The following is a 6,117-nucleotide window of genomic DNA, read 5'->3' on the forward strand; positions in this document are numbered from 1 at the left end:
ATGTCACCGCAAGTTCTACTTCGCTCTTCTTCGTCCCTCAAGAAGGTCTTAAAGATGTCTCCGAACTCGAGGACAAAGTAAGTCTCTGAGACATTGCGCGACTGAATTGAGACAGAATTGAGTCCCAGAGACCGTTTTTCAACGTTTTTGAATTCCCCACAACTCCCTGGAAATTCGACTAGTGTCGAAATTATGTTGCAGAGATTCTGCCGCGACAAACAGAGACTGAAGTCGCCACTAGTCTCCAGGGTGAGGTGAGATAGGTCCTTAAGCTGGGTTGATATCAGAGCTTTTTTGGGGGGAAAAGACACCTTTTGGTACGATATATTTACCTTTTTTTCACTTTGTTAAAATGTGTCCCTCTTTCCCAAATGTTCTGTTGTGTTTCTAGAACTTTCTTTTTAAAACATAATGTATTTATATTTGTATTTGTATTAATTAAGATGGCTGTTTGGACTGAAACCATTTTGTTTCTTTTGTCTAAAAACAGTTTAGTCTACCAGGTCAGATTCTCTAGAAGGTGGTAGATGTTTCAATGTTTGCCCCCCAGGGCACAATCGTGTGTGAAACAAACTTGATAAACCTTAAATAGTGTTATATCTAGATTCATTTCAAGAATCACATTTGTATCTAAACCCTTGTAGTAATTATGGGTCTATGAAGTTTCATGAAACAGCTGATGAGTCTTCGTGTTACATTGTGGGATTTCCAGTGCTCAGTAGTTTGAGATCTCAGTTGAAAAAAGATTTGAGTTTTTGGTTAGTCGCTTCTGAGCCAAAGATTATAGAGCAGAGATTTTAATCTAGTGAAATTTAACAATATGTCATAAAACCTGGTCAATCACCCAATATTTTTTCCATTCAATTTGCAGTCCGATTGTTGCCTTTGTTAGCTCTAGCCGCGTCTGATCCAACACTTTTTTCATGAAAGAAATAGTTGATTTTAATAGTTGTGTCTTTTGTAGTTCTTATCAGTAGTTTAATGTACTCAGTTAGAGTTAGAGTCACTCATTTTGACCAGTTTGGCATCCACAAAAAACATTTTCAACACATGAACTAGTATATAACGTTAATGTGGCCGTTAAGAATGAAACTAATAACTAATTCGTTTATTTTGCTAGGAATCTCTAGGAGGTGATTGCAAATGTTGGTAATTTTTGTTATGTCTGGTATAGTTATAATTAAGTTACTAGGATCAGTATATCAGATTTTTACCTGTTTTTTCCCCAAATATATTGAAACATGAGAGTGACATTTCTCCCACTCACCTGGATGCAAGAATACATTTGTTGTACTACTGCCTTTTATTGCATTGGTCTTCAGACAAATCTATCTATCTATCTATCTATCCATCTATCCATTAATCATCTATCTATCCATCTATCCATTAATCATCTATCTATCTATCTATCTATCTATCTATCTATCTATCTATCTATCTATCTATCTATCTATCTATCTATCTATCTATCTATCTATCTATCTATCTATCTATCTATCTATCTATCTATCTATCTATCCATCTATCCATTAATCATCTATCTATCTATCTATCTATCTATCTATCTATCTATCTATCTATCTATCTATCTATCTATCTATCTATCTATCTATCTATCTATCTATCTATCTATCTATCTATCTATCCATCTATCTATAGTATATATAATAAATATTCCATTGTAAAATGTAACAATATTGCACAAAAGATGTTGGAAATACATAGGGAAAATGAAACGTATAATCTTTATGGTTTATAGTTGCGACTCACAAAACAAAGTTAACACTCTTATAAGTGATCAAAGCTTTTTCTCTTTTTTTCCCCCCAGACAACGGCGGTTCATTCAATACAATGTCTGGTACATGCAGATGTGTTTCTGAGTCAATGCCAAAATCAGTAGTTACCCCCTGCAGCATGTTCCCCAAACTCTAGACGCCAACTGCTAACCAGCGTTTAATTCCTAGGAATTCTTTCAGCTTTTTCTCCCTCCAGTCTCTGATTGAAATCAATAACCTCACTTGGGGCTCAAGCCCCAGTCAGTCCCAGTGATGTGCAGGCCCGGCAGCGTATACCCACCCAGCGAGGGGCTGGTGTTGGGGGGGTGGGGGGGTACTCAGGCAGAGATGGAGAAGACAGCAGCCCGGGAGAGGGAGAACGCTACAGAGAAACATCGAACAGTGTCAAGGCCTCCCGGCCAACTGGGACGTTGATAAAGTACCTGGACATTTTTATAGACAAACTACTTATTTCCGTCCTCATATCGCTTGGGAAGACTGATAACTTTATATTCCTCTCAGGCTGAGGGAGGAGGCGCTTTCAGGAGTTTAATTGATCAAACTGTAGCCATGAGGGTTTTTTCTTTTTTTTCTGGAGATAAAAGAGACTAGCACTCCCTGCTGTACAATACGGAGATCTTTCAGAAGGCAGACCTGATGAAAAAGAAGAATGTAACTCATTATGCAAAGTCATTATAGGATTCGTAAGGCGCCGGGACTAATGGCTGGAATTGTATCGTGAGGGGGTTTTTTTTCCCGAGGTCAAAGTACCAGTCGCGAGATAACATTATGCCACGACGTCCAGATGATTGCCGTGGAAGTTATGGATGAATGCGTCCGAGGTCAAACTTAAAGATGTTTAATACGTGGAATTAGCAAAAAAGGCTTTAAGTTTTTAAAGGACACGTCCAACATTGCGATACGAGGTAAAGCCACGGCTCAACAATGACTTTTATTATATATAATATATTCAGCATTTTTTTTATTCAACGATAGCTAGAGCTACTCATAAACAGTGCAGGGATATATGGCCAAAGTGCTTTTTTTCAGACCAACAAATCACGTAACAATCTCCTCGAAAGAAGTGAAATATATCGAATGGAAACACTCACACCCCAAGGCCATGTATTTAGCAATAAAACCAGGCTCATGGGAGGAAATCGGAGTCAGTGGAGGGAAGCATTGCGAGCATGGAAAGCGCAAACTCCCAGCGTTGGCAAACAACACGCGGTTGCCTCAAGCACAGCGCTGTCAAAGTCAATCAAGCAACGGCCCAAAAACTTTGAGCACTCTTGGTTAATAGCCAAACTAAATGTATATTTACTGAACCTGTCTTTAACAGGAAGTATGAGCTAATGAGTTAATATCGCATTTTTGTTGTTTTAAGGTCAAATTATTTTAAACATTTCTTTGTTTGTTCTTCGTCACCAAACAAAATGTTTTACTTCAACATTTCTGGTATTTGTCTAGATAGACAGATAGACATCAGATAGACAAATACCAGAAATATAGTTCATTTATGCTAAAAAATAGAAACAATTATTACTAAACATCAACCACAAATAGAGGGAAATTAAATTTATTTTAATCTAGATTTGTTTCATTGTTCAAGTTCTGATCAAATTGACTAATTTGTTCATGTCAAATATACAAAAGTATTGAAACTACTAAGGGCGATATTGTCTTTATTGAGGATTAATATTACCTTTTCTGTAATAAAACTATCAAGGAGTGAAGAACAGACAAGTCAGTGAAATGTTCAAGTGGTCTTTCCTTGAATATGGAACATTTAAACGACAAACTGACACATTATCAATAAAGATGACATAAGGAAAATGTTTCTTAAAATTCCAATAAGTTATATCTACTCACTCAGAACAACAATATGTAATAACTTAAGACCTTAACAAAAAACCTATGCAAGCCTCAATCATAATGTTTTATCAAAAAAGCTCATGAATAAAGTTTATGTTTAAACTTTTTCGTCCATTTTATCCTCTTTATTCTCATTACTTTTGAGTCATCTGCATAAATCCGGTGTTGACCTGAAGCAATGTATCAGCGAAGAAAAGAATACAGACATACACATAAAAGAACACTGCATTCTTTTCATTAAAGGTCAGCACATTGAGGAGACAATTCAAATTTAAATGTATTTTTTAAATACAGAAACGGTATTTTAAAAGAACACTTACACAATGACTTTACAGGAATCCAAACTGAGTTGACTCCAAAGTTTATCCATCTATCTTTCCTTCTTAAAACACAACTGACGATCAAGTATTTGTCTGAATCAAAGATAATAAAAGCAACAAAAAGAAGACTAAGAAGTTTTAATGTGAAAGAATATCCATGTTTTAGTTTTTTTGTTTAGTTAAAATGTTGATTATTTTATAGTTGAGACCCATTTTGCGTTTCCTCTTTTCTGTAACAACCACTGCGTTTGACTCCAAGTATAAATAATTAATTATTAAATCAAACATAAATCAGATGTGTACGACTTTGTCATGTGGTCATGTGGTCTGTAAATTGTGCAACACAAGAGTCAAGTACTCGACAATACTACAAATATATCCTTGTTACTACAGTATCACAATAAATCGCAATATATCATAACGTTGTCACTGTATCATGATACGTATGGTATCACCAGATTCTTGCCAATAAACACAACCATCGACTACAACTTTTACAAAGGAATTTAAAATGAAAAACACGACATATTGAATGTTCTCCCCCGACGATGTTAGACCATGGGTTTGTTTACAACGTTCCACAACCTTAGCCAATACTAGAAGAACAATAATGATATTTTAGGTAGATTTTTTTAAACTGCAGATGTTATGATCTTTAAAGGGCAAAAGGATGTGAAAACCCAACTCCCCCAACTCACTCACATGTTTCATATGTTTTGACAATGTTTTGAAGTTTGAACTTTAAAATTTGAAATCTGCGCGAACGTTAGGTTACGGGAGCGAAGTCCATTATGACAAAAAAGTGGCTTCTCTCCTCCTCCAGCCAGCTGTAATCACCATGCCTGCTTTGTTTATACAACAAGTGCCTTGGAGATAAGGCACAGTGACCAAATCTCAATGCTTTACCGATCACAGCAGAGCGAGTGTGGTTATGGTGAACAAGATTTCAGAAGAACTATTATTATTTAATATTATAAAAATATTAAATTAAAAATTGAGTTTTGTACAAACAGACACACACTGATGAGTACAATAGAGGTTCAACATCAATTTAAGACACACTTAAATCAACACATTAGTTTCCCTTAATATAATAACTGGGATAAAACAACATCTAAGGTTTCTGATGCAAGCTCGAGTATAAATGATATAAAAATGTATAATAGTGTACTTCTAAATGCATAGACCTTATACTTTAACAATCAATACAATTAAACTGTACTTGAACGTGAAACTGCTATTCATTTATTATTATTATTATTATTATTATTATTAGCCCAGACAGAAACAAGATCATTTCAAATATAATTTCAACCTTTTCTTTCTTTTCCAAGTTAAGGCGAAATAACGCATATTAAATAGAGGGATAGATCTCACTGTCAAATCTTAATTCATAAAAGAAAAGTAAAAGACACGTGAGGGATGAAGAAAAGATTAGGTTTAGAGCCGCAGACCTGGAGGAGGTGAGGCTGATATAATGGAGGGGGGGCATGTTCGATCCCACTCCCTCCTCACACCAGCATCACTAGCATGGGATGGATTCTTGTTGCGATCAAATAATTTACCTTTTTTTTGGTTGTTGTTGTTGTTTCCAGTGCAGGGACGACAGATCTCCGGACGATGAATTCCCAGACGTTTCTTTTTCTCCTTGTTTGCACGAAGGGAAAGAAAGATGCGAATAGACGCAGAATCTCCGCATCGACTGAGACAGACGCCCAGAAATTGGGACTTTTTTTGGGGGGGCGACAAATGAGAAGATCCGCGGTGAGCTGCAGAAGGTGGGATTTTTCTAGAGAAGTCGGAATGCATTAGGATGCAAGGGATGTAGAGGGGAGACTGTTGGGAGACAAGGATCTGAATATGGAAATCTGACAACGTGGTTGAAGGGGGGGGGGGGGGAGAAAAAAAATAGATAAAAAAGCTGCTTTAATGTGAACTGCTTTTGAAATTTGCTGTGACACCTGCAGGCAGACTTTTAAAAACTACGGAAATGGGGGAGGGTCAAAAGGTGCGTTTGCCTAAAGTCAGGGAGATTTATATCTTGAGCGACACAAACATTTAAATCACAGATGCTCAATATTCACTTTGTTTAAAAATATAATTTAGAAAATAATTCTAAATCTGGACAAAGCTATTGCTAAACGGTT

The sequence above is a fragment of the Callionymus lyra genome, chromosome 13, assembly GCF_982586985.1.
Source record: "Callionymus lyra chromosome 13, fCalLyr1.hap1.1, whole genome shotgun sequence".
Classification (NCBI taxonomy): Eukaryota; Metazoa; Chordata; class Actinopteri; order Syngnathiformes; family Callionymidae; genus Callionymus; species Callionymus lyra.